The following is a 12,719-nucleotide window of genomic DNA, read 5'->3' as shown; positions in this document are numbered from 1 at the left end:
GGAAGGAAGATAAGCGCTGACGCCAAGGGATCATGAGGTGGTGTTTGCAGCAAAAGGCTACATGAGCTCTTTCAGAAGCATTCGCCTTTGTTTGAGTAGGCTGAGAAGCCACTGGAGAGTCTGGAGCAGGCGCAGAACATGAAGTGATTGGACATTTACGCTGATTGTTCCTGCTCTTGGGTGATAACAGAGTGCAAGGGGCAGAGGGCAGAAACAGAAGCGCACGGACCATGTATCTGACCAACCTTCAGCAAGGAGAGAGAAGAAGATGTTCAGGATGGCAGTGGAAGCCATAAAAAATGACAGGTATGAGGTACAGATGGTGTCCCATGAACAAAACACTGTAATCATTGGTCACTGCTATCATAGCATTCTGAGTCCAACACTAGACACTGTGCTAGGCATGAATTTTTTTTTAACACTTCTATATATTGAATTGAGGTGGAACTAGGTCAAAACTAGATATCTTATATTTTCTCCTATTGTACTCTCTGCTTTAGCTGTTTCAAAAATTTAACACACACACACACACACACACACACACACACACACACACACAAAACCTGGGATGAGAACATTTGTTGAAGTGCTATAGTTGCCCGGAATTCAGCCTGACCCTGCAGCACGCCCGCTTCTTAAAACTCAGCTCTATGGACTCACATATTTTGGTTTAATAAGCACAAGAGGCCATGAACTCTAATATCTCAAGCAAATGTGTTAGACATCTGGAATCTGGCATAAGTTTCTCCTGTGGGATGCATTGTTTGTGCAAACTTTTATTGAATTAAAAAAAAGGAGTTTCAAAATACTCATGTAACCTACTAAGACTATTTTTTCTGAAGCAGAGTCAAGATGCAGAGTTCTCCAAACTGATTAATAACCTTGATTTTAAAAAATAGGGCTAGAAATCTATTTAAACACAGTATGATTTCAAAACAGAGTCAAGCTTGCACACTCAGAGTTCTGGTTCAAACCAGGAAAGGGCTGACCTAAAGGACACAGCTATTCCAGGCTAAAGCCAGCAGCTCTCCTCTGAGAAAACCATGGATTTTGCAGAAAGAAAACATCCCAGAATGAAGGCCAGTTCTGCCATGTAAATGCAGAAATAATGTTGTGATGTTGGGCAACTTAATTTACCACTGGGATTCATAAGTCTTATTTAAGAATTAGAAAGAAAAGTACTGCCCCATGGGTCTTCGACATGAGCATACATTGAGAAAACAGAGTAACAAATATGGTCAAATTTAAAAGGAAATCTCTCTATATATAGACACAGGTGAGATCAAATACTGAGGACACAAAGGAGGAAGTGGAACATAAAAGACTCATTCAACAATGGGATAAGCCAGCTTACTGGAAAAGATTTTAAAGAAGAAAGCTAAGGGTAGTCTTCTAGGGTATTCTTTCTAGGCAGGACAATGCCACCTCCTCAATTCCCTTAGAACAGTGGTTCTCAACCTTCCTAATACTGTGACCCTTTAATACAGATGATCTTGTTGGGGTGACCCCAACCACAAAATGATTCCATTGCTACTTCATGTCTGTAATTTTACTACTACTATGAATCATAGTGTAAATGCCTGCTCTGCACGATATGGGACCCCCTGTAAAAGAGTCATTCGATCCCCTCCAAGGGGTCATGACCCAGATGTTGAGAACCACTGTTTTGGTATCTTTCTGAAGAGCCCAGAGCAGCATCTAGACACAGGAAACAGTTCAGTTAGCCTTGACTGACAGAGTCTTCCCTCTTGACTTACTCTGTGTAATTTGAACCCTCAATGAAGTAGAGTAAGGCTAACCTGTTGCCTCCGAGGAGCTGAAGAATGGAGGAAGAGAATGGTGATATCTTCCACAAGGGAAAAGATGATATGAACAGCTTTTAAAGCCCTTGTCTCCCTTCCAAAAAGGGGCTGCTGTTCTTTGGAAAAAAAAAAAAAAAACTTGGTGCAGCCTAGCATCTTAGGGGTCTTTAACCTAAATAGTAGATTGGGAGCTTGAGTCCCTCAGAGTAACTGAAGCCCAAGGACCTTAGGGGAAAGAGGGATTAAAAGACACGTTGAAGGAGGGGGAAGAAGGATGGGTGGTAGAAGAGGAAGCCAGTAGAAAACAGGAGTAGAAGGCTGAAATGTCACTGCCTCCCCTCCCACCTTCCACTCCCAACTCCTTGGGGAAGTTGGCCACACACCCAGCTGAGCGTGGCCTGTTTGTTTCCTGAAGTTGTCATGACAGTGTCGCAAACTGGGCCGCTTAAAACAGCAAAAATTTAATTTAACTTCTTACAGTTCAGAGGGCTAAAAGTGCCCCAGTCAACACTCCTCTGAGGGCTTGACGAACCCTTCTTGCCTCTTCCTCACTTCTGGCAACTCCCAGAAATCCTTGATGTTCTTGCCATATAGCTTACTCCAGCTCTGGCCAGCCTTCACACTGCCCTCTTTCTCTCTGGATCCCTCTGAATGTCTTCTCTCCGTGTCAGGATTTCAGGGCTGGGTTTAAGGTTCATCCAACCCTATTGGGAATTTATCTTCATTTGACTATCCGCATGTGTGAACACCCCATTTCCAACAGAGTCACATCCCCGTTCCAAGTAGATATAAATTGTGGGTGGACACTACTCATGTTTTCTTTGTAGAAGGCAAGCAAGGAGTATCACATCACATCAGGGTCCACTGGTAAGGATCTCTAGTAGTTACAGGCTCGTGAGACAGAGGAATTTGAGCAAAGTTGAGAATTTGGAGTCAGAAATGACTGTGAAAATGGTGGGCTTCCCACGTCCCCAGCCGGGGCTTTGGAGCTGTGAAAGTTCTCAGTTCTCCATTCCACAGAGCCTGTGGCAAAGACATCACAGCAACATTCTCTAGAGCTTGTAGGTGTCAGGGGTCTGCAGCCGACTTCTGAGTAAAAAGAAATGGAGACCTAAGGAAGGCAAACTGAGAGGTGAGGGAGAGGACAGGGCAGAAGGGTGGGAGGCAACCTGGTGAGTCTTTAAAGGGAGACTCAAGGACAAAAATAGCACCAGCCCTTTGGGTCACAGTTAAGCACCTAGCACAGTCCTGCTTCAGGTGCTTAATAAAAGTTTGGGAAAGAAAGAAGAGCAGAGAAGACAAGGGGGTGAGGGTCACACATATGGTGTTGCCAATAATTGTTCCGATGGTCCCCAGAACTACACGTACTTATCCTGTGGCCATAGTCCTAAAGAGCTTTTAGAGCCTGGAGTGTCTCTTGAGGTGCTCTGTGCATAACTCACCTGCAGCTAAAGAAGCTGCTATTATTTCCCACCCAAGACTTTTGAAACCCTCTGGTCCTTGGCCCATGATGCGGGTTTTGTCTGAAGTCTAAGTTGCATTGCCACACACTTGTAGCCGCTCTGTGGTTCAGCTGTCTCTTACAATGCCCGTTAACTCACTGACTCCTCAGGAAAAAGTCCCTAATGTGATCTAAATGAGTGACCACACCTCTCCTTGCCCTGCCCTACAGATTGAGCAAATGATTCTCAGGTCCCTTGAAATAATAAGCTAGCAAATGACTTTAGGCTGGAGACGTGCTGTGGGCTAGGGGAAGGATTCTAGACCAAAAAGCAACAGCAAGAGGTTGATTGTCACTGTGTCATGCTCTGTTGTGTGGCATTTGTTGGGGAGACATGAGACATCTATTCACCCCAGATCAGGCATTGATGACAGAAGAAAGAGACAGCTCCACCATCTAGCTCTGGGAACTAATTTGTTTCTTGAGGTCACTCACAGGAGCTTGGGTGACTCCAAAAACTCCATCTCAGCACAGGTGACTTTCACAGCAGCTGCACCCCTGCAGCTTCCTTCCCCAACTTGTAGGCAGCTCCTCTGGCTTTCCTCTCCTCAGCAACTGTTGACTATGTTTATAGCCTGGGGGAGGGGTATCTTGTGAATCTTGTCATTTTCCGATCTTCCTGCATCTCAAGAGCCTCCCTCATTCCTCCATATGAGGTCCAGAATGGTTGAACAAGGAGAGAGCCAGCAGAGCGCTAGCAGCCTCCTCTGTTTCCAGACTGCACATGCGATATGACCGGCTGCCTCCAGTTTATGCCGTCATGACTTCTCTTCCTACACAGGCTGGACCCTCCAACTCCAAGCTAAGATAAAATCTTCCATCTTTCGGTTGCTTCTGTCAAGTGCTCTGCTGGGTAACCAGGCCAGCTGACAACAATGGGTAAAGTGGAGACTCCAGTCCAGGTCTAATCCAGTTCTACTCCTGGCAACTCAGACATCTCACTGGCATATCCTGATCTTGGGGCTGGTCACGCGGGTTAGAACACCGCTCTTCTAAAGACCATGAGTGGTTATCAGTACGTGTTTACATCCTTTCGCACCAAGTGCAAAACAAAACAAGGACACAAGTGTGCTTTTGAAATAAGAGTGATTGCTGGGTACAGCGATTCACATACGCAATTCCAGCAGTTGGGAAGCTGAAGCAATAGCTCCAGGCTAGTCTAGGCTGCAACATGATACGGTCAAAATAAGAATGATGTAAAGAAGTGTTAGAACAGTGTTTTTTTTTCCTTGGTGCATGTGGCATATGCTTATGAGATTATGGGTGTGCAGGCATGGATGCATGCATGCAGACGCCAGAGCAAGACATTCAATGTCCTCTTCTATTGTAACTCAACTTTCTGCCTTGAAACAGGGTCTCCCACTGAAGTAGAAACTCACAATTTCGGCTAGGTTGTCTGGCTCATGAGCTGTTATCTAGCCACCTATTCCTGTTACCCAGTATTGGGGTTACAGATATGCACACGGCTATTCCTGGCTTTTTACATGAATGTCAGGGATTGGACTCAAGTGGTTGTGCTTGCAGAGAATGCACTCTGAACACTGAGCTGTCTGTCTCTCTGGTCCTGATAGTAAGAATTTTTCAATAGGCCAGTATCAGGCATAGAGTGAAGGCTAGAAGTTAGGAGAATGCATGGCTCAGGTGTGACATTTTCTGAGAATACAAAAGAATGATTTGAGGTTCAGAGAGGCCAAAGGACTTGCTTTAGGTCACAGATAGGAAAGAGCTAGAAAAAGCTATTTAAAAAAGGAGAGAGAAAAAGTGTGTGCATTGGCTGAGCAGGTAAAGGCACTTACTACCAAGCGTGAAGAGTTCAGTTCCCAGAATCAATACGGTAGAAGAATAGAACTAACTCCAGAAAACAGTTCTCCAACATCTACACGCATGGCATCGAACATGTGAGTGTGCATGCATACACACACACATAATAAAAATTTTAAAGATTTGTTTTTAATTATGGGTTACATGTGCTTAGTTGTCACCCAGTGGGAACCACGCTCAGGTCTTCTGCGAGAGCAGTACAAACCCTCAACTGCTGGGCCATTTCTCTAGCCTGTAATGAAAACGTTTAAAATCTTAAACTTTCCAACTAGGAATCTTCTTTCCCATTATGCGTCCTCTGGCCAAGATACTTCTCCATGTATTTAAGTGGATGCAGGATGTTTCCAGGAGAACATGGCTGACGAACATTTAATTCCCTAAATTGCTAGCTAGCGAGGCTTCAGGAAGCTAGGAGGTAGCAGGGTTAATGCAATTTTCAGTTTTCATATTTGGCTGCTAATCAGTTTTGCTCATTTCAGAATTCTTTCTGTGTGTGAGGGATGTGGTAACGAAAATCCCTAGGGTTAGGAGCCTCAATGCTCACTCTGGAAGCCATCGCCTGCCCAGCTGTGAGAAGATGAAGAAACCCTGCTTTCATAAGAGTCTGTAGCTACGAAGATCAAAGAATGGGCCTGGTGAACTTCTGGGCCCCTCCAGCTACCTTCCCCTCCCCCCTCCTACACACTCTCCTACCCGCACACATTCTAAATGAACAGTAAGAAATTCAAACCAACCAAACATGGAAGGAAATACTCTGGCCACCATGAGAGGGGGTCCAGATGTTCAAACATCCACGGGCCTTAGCTGCTCGTCTGCACCCAGTCCCCTTCTCAAAGCTGCTGCCACCTGTGCCCCCCAGCATGTTGTCCTCTGGTCTCAGTGCACACAGCTCAATCTTTAACACCCCCACCTGGGGCTCATGCTGAATGCCTTTATTTATCTTGTCATGCTTTGTGTATTCTACTCCGTGCAAATTTTACCTCAACAACAACAACAACAACAACAACAACAACAACTGGGGGGGGAGGAGGTTAAGGTCAGATACATGAGTCCCAGTCTCAAAAATAACACTTGCTTTGCAGTTGAAGATGGCCTTGAATGTTTGATCCTGCTGCCCCCACCACCTGAGTACTGGGATTACAAGGATGTCCACCACTCCCATATTCTGCGGTGCTGGGGATCCAACTAAGGACTTGGTGCATACTAGGCAAGAACTCTACCAATCAAGTACATTTCCAGCCCCAGAGAGATCGGAAGTTTTTGTTTGCTCGTTTCTGTTTTGTTTGATTTGCCTTTTTGAAACAGGGTCTCTCTCTGTGTAGCCTTGGCTATCCTGGAACTCACTTAGGTAAATCAGACTGGCCTTGAACTCAGAGAGATCCACTTCCCTCTGCCTCCTCGGCACTGGGATTAAAAGTTCATACCACTGTGCCCAGCCTGAAAAGTGCCTCCCACTCCCAACCTCCATCTTCTTACCCAGAAGTAAAGCTGGATTCCACCATCAGGAGGAAGAAGGAGTCAGTCAGCTATGCTCCTCCCTCTTCTTTCTTACCTCAGCCTTCCAAAGTCTGGGGGAAAAGTAACAAGGGAGGAGAGTGGGGCTGAAGGACACCTGATGAAAATTAAGAACGGAAGCAGCCTGCAGGCCATTTGCCAAGATGAAGTTGTGAGTGTGAAGAGCAGGGGTGGGGTGAGGTGGTCAGTGTGAAAAACAGGGGTGGGTGAGGTAGTCAGTGTGAAGAGCAGGGGTGGGGTGAGGTGGTCAGTGTGAAGAGCAGGGGTGGGTGAGGTGGTCAGTGTGAAGAGCAGGGGTGGGGTGAGGTGGTCAGTGTGAAGAGCAGGAGTGGGTGAGGTGATCAGTGTGAAGAGCAGGGGTGGATGAAGTGGTCAGTGTGAAGAACAGGAGTGGGTGAGATGGTCAGTGTAAAGAGCAGGGGTGGATGAGGTAGTCAGTGTGAAGAGCAGGGGTGGGTGAGGTGGTCAGTGTGAAGAGCAGGGGTGGGGTGAGGTGGTCAGTGTGAAGAACAGGGGTGGGTGAGGTGGTCAGTGTGAAGAACAGGGGTGGGTGAGATGGCCAGTGTAAAGAACAGGGGTGGGGTGAGGTGGTCAGTGTGAAGAGCAGGGGTGGGTGAGGTGGTCAGTGTGAAGAGCAGGGGTGGGGTGAGGTGGTCAGTGTGAAGAGCAGGGGCGGGGTGAGGTGGTCAGTGTGAAGAGCAGGGGTGGGGTGAGGTGGTCAGTGTGAAGAGCAGGGGTGGGTGAGGTGGTCAGTGTGAAGAGCAGGGGTGGGTGAGGTGGTCAGTGTGAACAGCAGGGGCAGAAACGAGATAATGTGTGTGAAGAGCAGGGGTGGGCTTTCAGTGGCTCAGTATTTGCTGTACAGAGCAACTGCTCCCTCTAGTCATTTGCCCCAGCCCTGCAATGGGCTAGCCTGCTCCTCTTTGGTGCTTTTTCTAGTCCCAGATTCTTGTAGTCCATCTAGGAGCTGTTTACCCACGATTTGTAAAACATCTTGGCTTGGATGAGATCAATGGTATTTTTAGAAAGGCCCTAAAATAAGACATTTTAAAGTTCCATCAGAAGCTGAGGTTGTTCCTCTTGGTAGAGCACTTGCTTGAGGCCCTAATCTCAATCCTTAGTAAAGCAGGAAGAAGAGGTAAAAGGAGAAAGAAATCAAGAACCTTACTTTCCCCAAATGAGCTAGGTTTCTGAATGGGGAGGACTATTAGCTGGCTGTGGTTCTCCTGGATAAGACCATGATTTCAATTGTGCCTTTGCCCATGGAAAATGCAACCCTATTATGGTCCATAGGATTGCTTCTTAGAAACGTTGACAAAATATTATGTGGAGATGCCAGCTTGGGGGCTGAAATTAGAACAAAAGGAGACTGTAGGTTTGGTGGAAAAAGCTGAAATCTTTGCATATACCATAGCTTGGATTTAATCGTGTCGTTTTGGTAAACGTTTTAAGAGCAGGGATGCAGAGCATTAGAAAATATAACTAATGCAGACACCTTCCCTTAAAAGATAAGTTCTGGAAGGTTTGTATATTAAAATTGAGAGGAACTTCAAACACCCATGTTAAAGTGTAGTAGCTCTTTGGGATGCAGGTTTGTTTTATAACATTGTGTTTTTCCTGGGGAGTATAAGGGAGTTCAGTGGGTAAAGGTACTTGCTGTGCAAGCTTAGACACCTGAGTTTGATCCCCTGAACCCATAGAAATGTGGGAGGACAGCATCAACTCCACAAAATTGTCCTCTGACCTCCGAACATATGAAATGATGCCTGTGCCCACACACATACTTTATGCACATGCTCAACAATAATAGAGAAAAAGAAAAAATTCAAAAGTTTGCTTTGAGTAAAAACCTGAAAAGTAAGAATTAGAGAAAGGTCTGGGTTCAAACCAAAACATTCCTTCCCAAACCAAAACAACTTTTAAGTGCAATCAATCTGTCTGATAGCTCTCTGGCCCCAGGCTCACGTTAGTAACTTATAGATCTTCGTCAATGGATATCACAGTAGTGTTTGTATTTGCATCTATATACTGCTTACCCCTGCCTTCATTTTCACATTACTGAGCAAGATAGGGGTGGGGTGGAGAGATGGCTCAGTGATTAAGAGCACTGACAGTAGTTGGCTATTGGCTGCTTTTCCAGAGGACCTGGGTTTAATTCCCAGCACCCACATGGCTGCTCACAGCTATCTGTAACTCTAGTTCCAGGGGATACAGTGCCACCACACAGACATGAAGACAAAACAAAAATATTTGGGGGTTGTGCTAGTCTTTGCTATAAGACACCAGAAATGCTCATTTGTGGGCTGACTCTTATCTTCTCAGGTCACAATGGATTTCTCTGCTGGATGCTGACTAAGAGTCACACTAAGCAAGTCAGAGATGCTGATGGGGTCATCTCCAGAAAATCCACTTGAATGATGAATCCTGCATCTCTTTGTTCTGGAGCCCCCTGATTGTTTTCCTTGAATTTTGTTTTGCAAGCATATTTTAGTTATCCTCAGGGCCTCTAGCCATCTGCTAAATAAAAGAACTAAGAAATCTCAGACCAAAATTCTCAACATGAGGAGCAATGTGCATGTTCGCTTGTGGGTGATGAGTGTGAACAAGTTTGGAACTAATGAGTTTTGCTTAATGATCACTTTAGAGCTGGAAAGACATATCAAAATGCAAGCATACAGGCCAAATAAAAGAGCAAATTACCCTCTAATGTTTTTTTAACCTTTATTTGTCTGTGTGAATGCATGTGTATGGCACCTGTATAAACGTGCATGTATGGTATGCCGGGGTGGGGGGATCCTTTCTCTTCTTCCGTCATGTAGATTCCAAGAATGAGACTCAGGCAGACTTGGAGGCAAGCATCTTTGCTCACTGAGCAATCCCACTGGCCTGAAAGAAATTTCCTTACCTGACATGTATTTTATGTTTCTATTAAATGTATTTAATAGTTACAGAGGGAGGTTATTCCAAATTTCAAACACATCCCCATGAATGTTCATGAGCGTTTTGGTGTATAAAATAGATTCGGCTTAGTAATTATTAAAATTGAACTAAAATAGGTTAAGTTCTAGTTTTGTCTGGTGACTCATAGATCCTCAGAGAAGCATGTCACCAATGAACTGTGCACCATGCTCATCTCTCTGGCCAGTCAAAGTTCCAGGGTGGATGGGGAAGTGCTCTCCAGCCCCCACCCATGGGGTCTCCCTGTTCCTCATGATCCATTGGTCACCAGGCTATGAGGACAAAGGGAGCAGAAGCACATGGAGGACTTTGTATGGCCTGTGAGTATGTCGGAAACAGCTTCAGTGTTACAGCCCAACTTTATTCCAGAGTGAGGGGAGGTATAAAAGGATGGGAACAGTGGCTGGGGCATCACCTAATTTGCATTAAACAGCAGGCTCCTATCATAAGGCTGGGACACAATGCCTAGTTATTATATGGTGGTAGCACGCTCCTATCATAACAGCCAAATCACAAAGCCTAATTACCATGTGTGGCAGCAAGGGGAGAGTGTCTGCAGGAAACTGTGTCAAGGGTCACGTCTGAGATAAGCCGGGCATCCATGTCCAGGGTCAGTCTCCAAATAAGGTCAGACAGAGAGTAGGAAGCCAGGGTGGGGTGAGGGGGGCAATGGGGGTGTCTTCAAATCTTGTGTGAGCTCAGAGAGAGCTGCCTGAACATGGTGGACTGCAACTTTAATCCCCGACACCCACCTTTACTGAGGAGCTATTTGGCAGTTGATAGCCACTGGGGAAGGGAGAAGACTCATTTTTTGAGGGTGTGGCTACTGGTAGATTTCCCATGCTCCAGTGGATGGCCCCACACTGTGCACATATGGGCAAGACTAATTGGACTTTGTGGGTTATCAAAGCAATAAAAATTTTTAAAAGATGAAGCTGGGAGGAGGATGTATTAGAGGAATAAGGGGAAGCAGAGTGGGAAATGGGAAAAATATGATTCTATTTCATTGCACACACACACATATATTAAATTCTCAAGAATAAGAAAGATTATTTTTAAGCAATAAAATAAAGTATGTTATCCTTTTAAATAAAGACCTTTAGCATTCAGCTTTCGTCTGGCAAGATGAGAGGAAATGGATTTTTTGTTTGTTTTGTTTGTCATGCCATTTCATTCTGGGTGAACTTTTTGGCTCAGAATGAACAATTTGTGCACATTACAGTTAACACCCAGGCCACAAAAATACATTTAAACCATTGGAAATGAAGCAATCGGACCCCCTTAAACATTTCACCATCTGGGCAAATAACACTCCCAGGGCCAAGACTGTTACCTAAGAAAAGTTTGGAGTGTGTTACCCGAGCCTGCCAGGAGACAGGTAGGTGGATTCTGTGCCAATTAGAAAGTGTTATGACTGGCCTGCTTCTGGGAAACTCTAAAACTGCACTTTAATGGAAATATTGGCTGCTGCCCCCAAAGTACAATGTGAGGCCTCTCAGAACTTTAGAATTAGGAGTAGCTGAATGGAAGTATTCGTCTGCGGGGAACTCGGATGGGTAGCTGGTAGGTAACACGAGGATTTTGGCTGGTGTCTTGGGTCCTAATCTAGCACCCTCTTTTCACAGGTTCCTTCATGTTTCAGGATGTGATGACGGAACCAGGGTTCACTTGACCAACTCAAGTTTGACAGTCTCAGCTCCAGGATTGGGCCACCCTGACAAGAGGCAAGCCAGGGAAGCCCGGACATATTAGGACCCCCAAAGCAACCAGTCCACTGGGCTTCACATTAGAGGACAATGCTGGAATACTGCTAGCAGGCTAACCCCCACAGCCATGGGAGAAATCAAAAAAAAATAGCCAGCTATTCCGAAGAAATGGGTGAAGCAAGTAGTCTTTTTGGGTTCTGGGAGCCTCTAGAACCATTTCAAATGTTTTGGGTTTGGCCCTACAGTACACTCTCTGCCCCAGGCCATTCTTCCCTTGAACTTTGAGGCCCAAGTGTATTTTAAAATAAATTTATCCCACATGCTTCTTATTCATTTAAACTGGACTCATCAGTGATGTTTTGAAAGAGTAATCCAAGGGCCAAAAGGCCCTCTGAGCCAGCTTTGGTAAAGCTTCTCAGTGCTTTTTTTTTTTTCTCTTAGAAACAGGAAGCCATATTTAGACAATGACAACTGAAATGTAAACCCTAGAGACTTGGGTCTGCTTCCAAATGTGTCACCTTGGAAACCGGTGGTTCAGAAAGCACAGGACAAAGCCTTCCACATCATGAGGAAACCTGAGCCCATGCTGTGCTGAGCCTGGGTCCATGGTTCTGACTGCTGCATGGGTGCCAGCACTCAGCATCTCTAACTCTGCCCTGTCCCTGACTCCTAAGCTTCATCATGATCAGGGTACCTGGACCAGAGGGTGCCTTCTGTCCTTTGCTCTGCAGAGAGCCTCACTGAAGGAATTTGTCCTTTTCGTCAAGCTTCCAAACTGAAACCTCTATGCCACTTGGGTGGGTGTTATTGATGCTACCTGACCCTGTCAGGAGGCTCACTGTTGGGCATGGTTTGGATGGGCCTAGTTTTAGTTAGAGAAAAGAATGAACCAGAGCTGTGCTCTGAGAGTGAGACATTCTGTGGGTAAGAAGATGGCTGGGGCTGCTCAGATGTGAATGGCTGGCCATGCCTTTTGCCTCTGCTGAAGAATCTGAGAATTTGGTGGAGGTGCATACCTTTAATCCCAGGACTAGGAGGTAGAGGCAATCAAGCCTCTGTAAGTCCGAGGCCAACGACTCTACATAGTGAGTCTGAGGTCAACTAGGGCTACATAGCAAGATTCTGTCTCAAAAACAAGACAAAACAAAAACATAAAAAAGGAATCTATGAATTGCCTTCTAACCTGGGGTCTAGGGTGAAGCTCTGGGCACCTTGGAGGCATCTAAGTACATCACTAAGAGGAGGGATTGGCACCTCCACAGCTTGCTCCTACAGTTGCATCTTTGGGTCTCAAGGAATCCATTTTTCTCCTCTGTAGCCTCCTATCCAATATTGGGACTGGCCAGGAAGGCAGCTGTCTAATTGGATCTCTTCGCTGAGCCTTGTGCTCTTTACCTCTGGCTGGGGGAAAACCCA

At 45.6% G+C, this 12,719-nt stretch overlaps 1 long non-coding RNA gene across 1 annotated transcript; it reads left to right on the top strand.

Moving 5' to 3' along the window:
- LOC146892467 (uncharacterized) lies at positions 1 to 11,642 on the top strand. The gene is made up of 2 exons (XR_015004513.2): positions 1 to 306; positions 11,223 to 11,642. It is a non-coding gene; the product is annotated as an uncharacterized LOC146892467 (long non-coding RNA).
- Positions 11,643 to 12,719: the final 1,077 nt, after the last annotated feature.

The sequence above is a fragment of the Myodes glareolus genome, chromosome 11 (assembly GCF_982192425.1).
Source record: "Myodes glareolus chromosome 11, mMyoGla1.1, whole genome shotgun sequence".
Taxonomy (NCBI): Eukaryota; Metazoa; Chordata; class Mammalia; order Rodentia; family Cricetidae; genus Myodes; species Myodes glareolus.
The sequence above is the reverse complement of the archived record's forward strand: the minus strand, read 5'-3'. Positions and strand labels throughout refer to the sequence as shown.